Below are 13,495 nucleotides of genomic sequence, written 5' to 3'. Positions count from 1 at the left end.
AGTGCCCCGTGCGCCGCCATTACATGGATATACTGGCTCGCGCTGGATTTTAAATTTCTTCTACAGGCCTCCGAACAACACAAAAGTGATCTGGGTGAGTCAAACTTCTTATAATATGTCGTAAATAAGGTCCAGGTTGTCAAAAACGAGCATTTTCCTTTAAGACAGATGTCTACAGAATGGATACGTATCTAATACAGAGACAGCTTGATAACTTGATCCAGATCTACCCCTGACCAAGGATGTTAGTGTCTGTTGGCTGCAGCTTAATTATAGCTTTATTTTCAAAGCATGTTTAACTGCTAATGATCAATCTGTTGAAACTTGCACAACAATAAACAACATGTAGCCTTCTCCAGAGGAGAAATAACAGTCAATAAAAAGTAATAAACAGTTCTATTTTTGGCGTTCTTTTGATCCGCAAACTGCTGAAGGTAGCAGCAACAGCAGCAGGTGGGACATGCAAATATATGACATGAAAGTGGGAGAGAGAAAAAGGTGTCACATATACCAGCACTTTAATCGATCAACAGGCGTGCTCAACGGGACAGTGGCTGAGTCAGCGGAGGATTGGAGATAAAACATAGCAATGTCAGGAGATGAGATTCAGCCATCGCAGCAGCAGGAAAGGAGAGTCGGTATTCATATTCATGCTGTGAAGTTATAAATTACCATATGTGGTCTTTTTTTAACCACTACCTTTGTACAACATTACTCACACGCGCACACAACATCCACCCTAAGGGATACAAAAGAGAGAGATACATTGGTCACACTTTACAATAAGGGTCACAAAAAACATTAGTTAACTGTTAACTAATGCTTATAAAGTGTTACCGATACATTTTACTCGTGTTTCTTCTATGATATAATTTTAGATTAGAGGTAGTCACGTTTCTAGTAGCTGTTGACAGAACCAACCAATGTGAGAGGAGAGATACCGTGTTAAATCTTGCTGGCTACAGTATATCCACTATTTCCGACACCTGTAATATGCTTCTGTCTCAATCTAGATTTTTGCAAGTAGGCTAGCTGTTTTGTTTTTTTAACTAGTCTTGTCAATCAATGGCTGTGGTTGGAGAGGGCAAGGCAGGATGGTTGGGGCGGCACGTAGCTCGGGAGGTAGAGCGGCCAGCTGGAGATCGTAAGGTTCAATCCCAGCTCCTGGCAGTGTGCTGAAATGTCCTTGAGCAAGACACTGAACCCCAAAATCGCTCATGTGTGGCACGGTGGTGCAGTACTTAGCACTGTTGCCTCAGGGTCTCCCAGGGCTTTCTGTGCAGAGTTTGCATGTTCTCCCTGTGGTCGCAAGGGTTTTCCTTATAAAGAACCCAATATGAATAACATGCAGAAAAACAGATAGCTATCTTTGTCCGTTCTTGACAAAGGCAGACAGGAGCACTTGGATTGGTCCCTGGGCGCAGCTCCCGGCTGCCCTTGGAGGAAGGACAAAGGGATGTCCCAACTGAATCTCACATAGGCAATGAAGGCAGTGACAGGGTTTATTTTTAATTTTTCTACAGATCAACAGAGCATTGATTAAAATGGAGAACGCTGCTGTCAGGAAGCCACTCAGAGTTTCCTAGGGGAGGAAAGTTCAGGGTTTGTGTGCTGTGTAGAGATTAGCACTGAGTGGGATTAGCGGCAGTCTGTGTGTGTGTGTCTGTGTGTGTATGTACTGTGCCTCACCCATCAATGTGCATCAATGTATGCTTTAGGTATACAATTGTGCACAACATATACCTTGTGAGTGTATGCTGAGTAGTGACTATGGAGATACAGGCACATCCATATCTCCATTACATGCTATGAGGGATAGTTGCTGTTTCTTCGACCAGGTTGCTAAATTGTCTCTCCACACCCTAATCTTATTATCAGTCCAAGCTGGCGTTAAGGGGAGGGATCAGGGTTGGTGGGGCAAGTGAGAGGGACAACACAATTTTCACTTGCTACTAGAAAGGTTTACATCTACTATCTGTGACATCATGCTTTACAAAATATGAAGATGCCATCTTCACTGGGACTCAAGAGAGACAAATAATTTAGTATAAACAGTTAACATGGCATTCATCCTAGACACTATGTCCACTGAACTCATGCACAATTCATACATGGACATTGTGTAATTAACTTGTCTTTTGCCTTGCTTTCCTTGTTCTGGGTAGCAGGTTCTGGTGTACAATATTGTTGCAAGCCTTCCTCTAAGACAATTAAGAGGGAAGAAGTTAGGGGTGTAACAATATATCGTGCCACAATATATCGCGATACAAAGCAGAGTGATCTTAATTGACAGGGAGAGGAAAAAATGTATGTCGGTTGTGGAGAGAGAGGAGGAGAGAAGGAGAGGAGGAAGGAGAGATCCAATTTCCATTGCTCTGCCGGAATGGAAGAGGCTTCCTGGGATTTGGAAGGCTTGTAACGGGACAGAGAGGCACCAAGGACACACTATGGATAGATAGGCCAGGCGTGAAATTAGAACAGAAATTAGGAATGTCATTAACTTTCCCATCAACATGCACTCCAAGTGGAAGAAAGTGATTGAATGTTATCAGAGACACACAGTATGACAACACCTGGTTGGTAGTTATTACCTACTGATCACCAATGTTGAATTTTCTAACCAGATTTCATTGCCTCTAAATCCTGACATGCCTTCTTAGATTCTACTTTTGGAGATGTTCATTCAAAACTAGCCTAAACCAGTGTTTCCCCTACCATTGTCTTGGAGCCCCCCCCCCCATCAACAGGACCCCCCAACCATCCTGAAAGCCCCAAACAGCGGACTTTTAGATCACTAACATTTCTACTGTAGCATAAGTCAATTGAGTTTAACATAGCAAAAATTTGCATCGTGGCTAGCGGACATTTTCTGACTGGGAGTAAGAGATGATGAAATGAAAATATTTTTTGCTGCTGTAGCTAGATATAGGGTTGCAGATAACTATTTTTCTAACGATTAATCTAGTGATTATTGTTTGGTTAGTCGATTAATCTAATAACTTATTTAACTTTTTTTTATTGCCTGATTAATAGAAGACTTAATTTACCCAAAATAAATATAAAACTGTGTCTCATTAATATTTCAATATTTTATTCAATTATCTTCTCTTAAAAACAAAATGTAACAAGAAAAAAAGTAGCTGAACTGCAGGGCATTATAAAAGTTGCAAAATCTTACTAATTTATAGCCAAACCATTTAGCTGGCAAATTATTGCTTTAAAGCTACATGCGATAACTACTGTAGGCACTTTGGCAGCCCCTCTGGTTGTTATAAAATCGTTACAAAGTTTTACAAACCCACAATCCCCCACTCACTCGCTGTAATGATGGGGAAAAAATTGTAACAAACGCGTGTAGCGCAGACTGGATTGGAAGATTTTAGCTACTTTCTGGAAAGATGGCTTCAATGCAGGTAAATACCGGTCTTCTTTCTTGTATGCAGATTTTGTTTTGTTTTTGTTACAAGTGTTTGTTGTCTTCCTGATATTGTGACACACAAAACGTGTCACTTCCGTTTCCACCACAAGATTTCCCGCCAGTGTACTAGCCAGTACACCGAAATTCTAAATTAATAAATTCACTGGGTCTCATGCAGTCTCATGTCACAAAAATTATTTTTGGGGTCTTGCAAAGGCCGATTCATAAACTAATAGCAAGTAAAGGTGAATATTGAACCATAAAAAAGTTATCTCATTGAGCTTTAAATCAATGGTTGGTTACCTTCAAATGAGGGTACGTACAGTATGCTGGAGTACTGCAAGGGGTACGTGAGACTTTGAAAAAAATTTAATTAAAAATAAATACATATACTATAATACTGTAGGTTCAATAAACATTTAAATGTACATTTTAAGTATGTAAATTCAATAAACCGCATTTTATATTCAATAGTCTCCACAACATCAGTCATAGCACTCAAGGCTTCTTATGAGTTGTCTTTGCTCGTGGCTAAAGCCAAAAAGTAATTCAACAAAGTTGAAGGCCGATTATTTCCAGCCACTGTTGTATTGGCCGAGAGTATATGCTGGACAAAAAGGCAGCAGATAAATTACAGTACAGTTTTTGAAAAAGTTTGAGAACCACTACTTTAAATCACTAACCCATGTTTGTATAATTTAGTTCAAATGTTATTTTACATTGAAACAAAACATATTTTAACAACTCAGTTGATTAAGCTCTTTGTTGAACGTGCCTTTTCAGTCCCTCCAGAAAAACGCAGGCAAAAATCCTTGATTATGTGGGCAAAAATCCTTGATGCATGCAATGGTTTTATGTGATTTTGTGTTGAAAATGCGGGGATTTTCTGAAGTTGCGGGAACTTGCGAATATTGCGAGAATATGCGAAAAATGCAAGAACCTGTCCTGTATTTTCATGCACACCCCACTCTAATGCATATAGCCTACACTATTACGTCTTCACATGCTTGGAATGATAGCCTACGAGAAATAACAAAACCATAGCCTATGCGAGAGCGCCTAGACCAGGTACGGTAATAGAACGTGATAGAACATGATTGAAGGCAGCCTTAAAACTTACAGTGATGATGAAACTTAGAAACAACCATTATGCCAATGTCTGGTCTCTGTGGTCGTCCAGGTCATTTGCTATTTCCAAGTTTATCAGACCAAACATTTTGCCCATGTCTATGATCTGATGTTTATTGATTTGATCTTAATATAATCGATGCAGCTGTGCCTACTCTTATTTGCTATTTATTTCCTTCATTCATGATGAGAATAGCAGAGGACTTTGAACTTGATGCATTAAACATAAATTGGTGCAATTCACTAGAATGCAGGAAATGAGACTCACAATCTCATGGGGGAGGACCCCCAGACCCCTGCTTGATTTGTGTTCCGTGTGCATGGGACTGCTGGCAAGGTGTCCCTTATTTTTCCCCATTGAAGGTGGCAACCCTACGAACAAGGTGAAAAACATTAAAACTTAAAGCAGAAAAATGCGGGAAGTATGAAATCAAGCGAGCCCCGCATATTCCACGTTTTTTGCGCAGAGTTCAGTGACTATCGCGGTGAAAATGCGCTCTTTCTAAAATTATGTGACCCTTGCATAATCTGTTTCTTTTGCTTGATTATGCAATGAATTATGCGATCGCATAATCGCGTTTTTCTGGAGGGACTGCCTTTTCTCTTTAGTCTTACATGTCACATGAGTATTTTATTTTTATTTTTATTCAATCATTCATCCAATACACATCAAAGGCACAACACAACAGCCAGCATGTCAGACAAGATCCAGGAATCATGTCACATGAGTATGCTCAGAGACTCCTTATGACAATGACGCACAGCAGCTCACAACAGTTGCTACAATCAATTGACACAACTACAAATCAATGTTAAATCGGTACAAATATGTCCTATTGTTTGTTTTCTGGTTTCTGATTTAATGTTTAATTAAATAACATAACAATATAAAGTCATTAACAGCTCTGACTGCAAGTTCTCCACGTGTAGCCTGAGCTTTTGCTAAATGTTTCAAAGATTGCCTGTTTCCTCTCTCACTTGCAAAAGACTGTTCTCACTTAACAACGAGCAACCAAACATTTGAGCATTTCCATTTTCTCCACTCAAGAGCAGTTGGGTCTCAAGGATGTTATTCTTGAGACCCAATGTTGCGCAATACCGAATTGGAGCGGAGGAGAGATGTCTCCTGATAATTTATAGCGAAAATGCTTCCTAGACAAATATCTTAATCTTATAGCTAGTTAGAAACTGGGTTGGAACGATAACAGGTGCAAGATAATAGAAAGTCAATTTACAATACTGTTTTGACCGGGCACAGCCATCTTACTTCTTTGCGACATGTCAACGCACGTTTTGCAAGTCAACGTATTTACGTAGTCGATGATGTCCACTACATCAATGCGTCACCCCAGCCCTAGCTAGTTACATAAGTAACCGCAGTTTACTGTATGTATTCTGGTGCTAGTAACTACATGTAGGCGACTGTAACTGTAGCTAGGCTATGTGTTGTGGACTAGTTAGTTCACATTTTTCCCATTTAGGCTATGCATTTTTAGCAATGCTTTTGTGATTTATTTTCAGCTGTTCAGCATTCACACACATCTTCTGCAGGAAATGTAATATTTTCTAGTAATATGTTTTTTTGTTGTAAATAAATATTGTTAATATTAGTTTAGGCCTGCGTTATGAAGGCCAAGTTGTTTTATTTCAGCTCAGTGTAGGGAAATGCACCGATACTAACAAACATAGATATGCTAACAAGCACCTTGCGCATCTGTATGACGGAACTGTCGATACCATGTATCCATGACATGCCCACCCCACGACAACAGTAGTAGCCTACTTTTGGGGGGCTACAACTATCCCTAGCCTTAAGCATCAATGTAGAAAATTGAAGAATAACAACTATCCTGAAAAACATTAATAACTCATAACTAACTTGCATAAAAGAAAACTATTCATCAGTATTTAGCCTCTGTCAGGCTAATTTGCATCTCTCTCATCTGTACTGTTACCGCTAGAAGATTATGACTCTCTATAGTAGGTCTATATGCATGCCTTTAGCCTTGAATGATCTGCTGGTGTTCTCAATTGATATGCCTTGTTTAGCATTCCTCACAAGATGCACACGTCCTTATGAATTCAATATCTCAGTCTGTGGCCTGACTGATAAACAAACTTTTGGTTAAGGGATACGAATAGCGCTGTGCACATGACTGCACTGATTGGTAGATGTATTAAATGCATGGTAATAATCTAAGGGAACCTTTTTAATTCTCTGCCACAATGCTATTTCTGCTTTCCTACAATTACAACATGGATAAAAACTCTAGTGAATAATATAAAGACCCTGTCTGACTGCACCTTGTGAGAGAACATGGACCTTTTGTTGCGAGACCCATGTTGATGCAAATCCAGACCCCTGGGTTCATGTCTCATGTGGCCTGAACTGCCTTTTTGAAAATACCACTGAATCTGAGCCTGGGCTCTCAATGTCAGGCTTGACTGACCAGAAGCCTTCCGGGCCAGTAAATCACAAAAAAAAAAAAAAAAAGCTTTATCCTTAATTTTACACATCACAGATTCCCTCCGTATGAATCTGAACCATTCATTCCCAAAATTAGGTTTTGTCAATCCACCTCTGGGCACGGTTCATGGTGGTGATTACTTCTGAAAAAAAAAACACATTGGAGATACTGTGGGGATAATAGATGCAATAAAGATGCATTAGAAACAGATGTATATCCACAGAAGGAATTCCATTCATAATAAAACAAAACATGGAGGACTGTCAATAAACATACTGGCTAAGTCTCCTCTTCCTTTGATACCTTTTAAGAGAAACCGGTGTCAGTTTCAGCTCGGACCAAGTATCTTGACTGAAGTTCAACTGTTACTCATTTCTTGCCTCTTCAAAAAAAAGGAACAAATAATTTTTTATGACATGGACTCTTGACAAGACATGAGTGCCTACAGTAGGCCTATATGACATCACTTCACCTTAACTGTCTGAAATGGGAAAAATGACACAAGGTGCCCTGGTCTTATCAGCTGGAAGCAGGTTTCTCAGAACCTGCCTTGCTCAATTAACTGAGAGTAGATCACTTTAGAGAGCCAGCCAACCTTGGAGTCTGAAAAAGAAATGGGAGAGTTTCATCCCTGGCTGAGAACCTCGGATGAATATCACTTGCTGTGTTATGCAGTAACTGTTAATCTAATTCATAACACATGGTGTGATTACATCATTAGGAAGGAAAAATATAGGTGGGAGTGGATACATTGGCAGGGCCGATTATATAGTACTGTATGTCCTGGTGTGATGGAAGGATACAGTATGAATTTGATGTTCAATTGCAAAAAGAGTCTGAAATAATGTTCGGGTTGTTTCCCAAGGCTTTGCGCCATGATGTAAAACATCATGTAGACTATGGGGAATCTAATCATACCAATATCAGCCCTACGACTAATTGCAGAGGCATTGAGCTGGTCAGACACTTTCAAATCTATTTGGCTGAATTTCAGGAATCAGGGCAGATGGGGAGAGGATAATTGGGGAGAGATGTGTCTGCATTTCAGTTCCCTGACCTGAGTCCTAAAGTGTTCATATTCTGTAATCTAATCATTGATTTCCAGTAAAACTTCTTAGTGAGGAGCTCAATCCAACTAGAATTAAATGACAGGTCTTTCAAGGAGTACATTTAAACAGCAGTTGGCTAATGAGAAGCCTACTGTACATAGGCGTTTTCTCTTACTGTATATGCCAAGGTATGTCTAGCATACCCATCCAAAAGCTTATAAAACTTGATTTCTGTGCCTTCTTTCAGTGAAATCAACTTTCAGATTGTTTTTGACTTAAAGCTCAATAAGATAACTTTTTTATGGTTCATTATTCACCTTTACTTGCTATAGTTTATTAATTGGCCTTAGCAAGCCCCCAAAAATATTTTTTTTGACATGAGACTGCATGAGACCCTGTGATTTTATTATTTTAGAATTTCGGTGTACTGGCTAGTACACTGGCGGGAAATCTTGTGGTGGAAACGGAAGTGACAAGTCACAATATCAGGAAGACAACAAACACTTCGCCCCGCAAAACAAAATCTACATGCACATACAAGAAAGAACACTGGTATTTACCAGCATGGAAACCATCCCTCTAGTGTTGCACGGTGTATCGATACTAGAAAAGTACCGCGATACTCTGTCGTCAAAAACGGTACAATACCCAAATTTAAAGTATCGATACTTTAAGAAAGACAGTGTTTTCATAAGAGCCGTATATATTGAGTTGCGTTCATGTGACAGTGAAGCCGTGTTTGTTTCTAGGCTATAGCGCTCTGCTTCTCTCTCCCAATATCCCCGAGTCGCGGGGCAGTATGTGTGTGTGTGTGTGCGCGCGCTCTCTCGCTCTCCTCGCTCTGTCACCTAACCTGAGTCAGTCTAACCTGAGATGGCTACAAGTACAAATGTCGACCGTCCACAGCTTGTCGATAAAGCTGATGCGCAAAGCGAAATCTGGCATTATTTTGCTTACAGAGCCGACAGTGAGGGCAAGCCCCCGGACATTACAAAGCCCATCTGTAAACGATGCTACAAATCTAAACAAACCAAGGGAGCCAATACGATCAACCTGGCAAAGCATCTTGCAGACATGCCGACTTTTTACAGTACACAAAGAATTCAAAGAACGACAGGTTAGCGAATGTGATAGAAGATAAGATACACACAATAGCAACACCAGTACTGAATACAACCAAAGGATATTTAGGCTACCTTATGTTTGAATGTATGAATGCACAATACATTTATTGCACCAGATGATAGCTAGAGAAGCTCATTTTCATCCGTAGCATGATACTTTTAGCTAGCATAGCTGCAGCCTGGCTGCAAGCCTAGCTCTCTGCCTAGGGCACGTGTGACAAAAAAATCTATACCTGCTCCAACCTCCTAGAGCGAGAGAACTGTTAACCGTGAGACAATTATCTCTTCTGATAATTTGGAATAGCAAAAATGCTTCAATAGGCCTGGGTTAATTAATAATAATAATAAGCTTTTCAAGTTCTGATTATCTCACAGTTTGCAACAACATAGGCATAATTTATTGATTTCTCCCCACACAGACAACAAACTTGTCCTTATTAGGGCTGAACGATTAATCGATTTCAAATCGAAATTGCGATTTGAAACAACGCGATTAGCAAATCGCAAAGGCTGCGATTATTTTAGGCTGCGTTATGAAGCGTGTCTGGGTCTGGACCAGCGTTTCCCCTTGGATGACAGTTTTACTCACCAATCATTAATACGGTGCTTGCTCAAAAATCAAAAGTGGCCAATGGCAACTGCTGCAGGGTCCGCCCACCAACAACATGAGTGAAACTACGAGTGAACTGAACACATGGCTAGCCTACACCGGTAGCTCAGTAGCCAACGTCTTCGTGACCCGGAAATGTCATCGGCTGAGCCAGAAGAAATAGAGCATTTAATAGCCAAGAAAAGCAGTACATCCGTAATACGGCAATATTTCGGGTTTCAGGGGACAGATGTACAACAGAGAACAGTGCTCTGTAAGACCTGCCGCGGAACAGTTGCTACATCCCGGGGAAACACCACCAGCCTGTATCAACACTTGAGTAAGCACCATAAGGAGATATACGATGCCTGCAGGGCCAAAAAAGCGAGTGAAAGTAACGTTAGCAATGTAGCCCAGTCTAGCAAACAATCCTCCATTTCACACTCATTTGCAAGCGTTACCCCGTATGAAAAAGGATCACGAAGGCACCGTGAGGTTACCAACGCCGTGACAAAGTACCTCGCTAAAGACATGGTGCCTGTTAACACCGTGACAAAAGACGGGTTTCGAAACCTTGTCCAAACGCTGGATAAAAGATACGTGCTTCCCTCCCGCACATATTTCAGTCAAGTCGCCCTCCCAGAACTGTATGCGGATGGATGAAGGGAGAGATTGAGGGAGAGAGGGAGGGATGGATGAAGGGAGAGATTTAGGGAGGGAGGGATGAAGGGGGAGAGAGGGAGGGAGGGACGAAGGGAGAGATTGAGGGAGGGAGGGATGAAGGGAGAGGGAGGGAGGAACAGAGGGAGGGGTGGATGAAGGGAGAGGGAGGGATGAAGCAAGAGATTTGAGGGAGGGATGGATGAAGGGAGAGTGAGGGAGGGATGGATGAAGGGAGAGTGGGGGAGGGAGGGATGAAGGGAGAGATTGAGGGAAGGATGGATGAAGGGAGATTGAGGGAGGGATGGATGAAGGGAGAGATTGAGGGAGGGATGGATGAAGGGAGATTGATGGAGGGATGGATGAAGGGAGAGATTGAGGGAGGGATGGAGGAAGGGAGAGAGAGATGGGGCAGAGGGAGGGAGGGAGGGAGGGACAAAGGAATGGAGAGAGAGATGGATGGAGGGAGGGAGGGGGGATTGGTCCGGGGCCACTATGCTTCTGTTTTGAATAATTGTTATGCACTTAATCCTAGAGGCCGCACATTTTTGGCATTCTGTTTAACATTGTCGTTGCTGTTCATGTGAACGACCTACCTCTTTTGCAATGCCAGAGATTATTTACTGAAAGATCCTGTTGTTTTCTTATTGTAAAGTTTTATTTATTAGTATTATTACTTTATTTAACTTGATGGCAGAATGTGCAACTTGGATGCTGCTCCTGAGCTATAAGTGATTGACTTGCCTCTTGAAAATGTCCTAGTCCTAATAGCTCATGTATGTTCCATGCCCATGGACACTGTGAAAGACGTGTATGTTGATGGATGGATGGATGCTGCTGTTATTTATCAATAAAAGGCCTACAAGTTGGAAAAGTTGGAAGCTATTTATATTTTCATCCTTGCATTAGAATATAGAACAGTTGATTTTCTCATGCAATCTCATGTGGTATATAACCCAGATGGTTTAGACAGTATGAATGGATGGATGGATAACTTATAAATCTAACCTATGCAACCTAAATAACATAAATCTAACCTATGCAATATAGGGTTAGTGAAACAAACATGTATATTTACATTTTATTTCTGAAACATTCCTGATAATATTCTTATTTACTTTGATATATTTTAGCATTCCCACATACCATTATTAGTTTATCTAGTCAATTGGACTGGGTAATATAGTTCCACTGGTGGAGGACGTTATCTGGCCGACGCGCACGGATACTTTTTCTCTTGTAAGACAGATTTGGCAAGGAAGAAAAACTCCGGTTGAGAGAGAGCTATTTGAGTAGAGAAAAGTAATATATCTTTTGTATTCTTTCAAAAAGTCAATTCTATTGAGTGAAATCGCTGCACAAGACCGATCTGGGGACACGGACAACCTGTTGTGCTGTGAGAACTGCATTTTGGTATGTGTTTAATCGAGCTTTAGCCGCGTTAGCATAAATGCTAACGCTAGCATTGCTAATGGAGTTTAGCTGTGTATTTGTGTATTCGTTAGCATCGATGCTTACGCTAGCATAGCTAATCATATGAAGACCGGCTAGAACTGCTAATGGGGTTTAGCTGTGTATATTAGTGTCACAAACGTCTACAGCCTAGCCTGTTAGTCAATCCAATTACATGTTTTGTTTAGTCATTGTTATTTAAGTTGTTTTGGGTGATTGAAGATTGAGCATTTTATTGCTATTTCTGCCTAGCTAGAACAATGGCTGCAGGCTGTAGAGCTCCACTGTAGCTGCGCACGTGGAATAATTTCCCACTCATGTTATTTAGGTGCTGGCTACTTCATGCCAATTGTAATGTTATCCTGTAGAGGGAAGAATATCATTGTTGTTTTGTTATTAATACTTTATCTAATTCCTGTTGATATTCTGTAATTAATAGAGTATTTAGAGTATTAGAGTATGTACTGGAATGTCATTTTGTATGTTTTGTACGTTCTTATTTGCTATTAGTTAAATAGCTTATTGCTCTGACCTTACCTATTTTAGGTCAGGTTTTTTGGGAGACCATTGATTAGATTTGGAGAACAGTATTGGATGGCGAGCCGCCCAGCATTGAACTCAACCGGCGAAGAAAATCTGCATGCAAACGCCGAGGGATTGATCTGATCTCAGAGGTTCTGTACCACCTGCCAGCCTACAGTACGGTAGGACTGGTGTCATCTTCATCAGACCTCGAGGACCCTGTCAGTGGACACCCACTGCCATTGCTGAAACTGAAACTGACACTGACTACCACGAAAGGAGACTGACACCGACTAATATTCCAATTTCTTTATTGGGCACTACATCTGTAATTGCTTTAATGCAAATTTCTTTTTCTTCTTTTACTTACCCGGGTAAGCTGTGAAAAAAGTGCACTAATTGTTAATCATCTTGATTGCTACTACATTTTTCTTATCCCATTAAACGGAGTGTGTATACTCCAAAGGGGTTTAATTGTGTGTGTGTTCCTTCTGCAGGTGCATTGTTGACCTGGCTCTGTAGTCGAATCCTAGGTTCTTCTGATCTTCTTATCTCATTATTATTAGTATACCCATTTCATATAGCATATTCCTTAGATTAAATATAAGTAACTTCTCCTGATTAGGGTTACATAAGTGGCGAGCCAGCCAGGAGCCTAGGTTATCATCAATCACCTCAGAAGATACACTGTACTATTATACACCTCCTAGCAAGAAGCCGCATATTGCTACGAGATGGATGTTGTTGACCGAGAGAATGTTAAAATTCCAAATGCCGTCCTAGTGAGCGGATTAGAAGGGAAGGATGATGAAGAGGTTCTAGAGTTCCTGAAAAAATATGGCTCCATACAACGGACCATTTACATAGATCATGACCCAAACTCAGAATTCCATACAAACCTGATAGTGGAATATACGAGTGGCTCTGCCTTAGAGGCATTAGAGGCTCTTTTGCCTTATAGTCAGCCGTCAACAAAAGAACTTATGGTCACTTACTATGTACAAGCTCTGGCAAGTGTCTACTCAAAAACCGCAGGGAGCAGTGTCACACAATTGTACCTAGATGAGTTGAAAAAACTAGCCGCG

The sequence above is a fragment of the Borostomias antarcticus genome (assembly GCF_949987555.1).
Source record: "Borostomias antarcticus genome assembly, chromosome: 1".
NCBI lineage: Eukaryota > Metazoa > Chordata > Actinopteri > Stomiiformes > Stomiidae > Borostomias > Borostomias antarcticus.
This window is presented reverse-complemented; position numbering follows the sequence as displayed.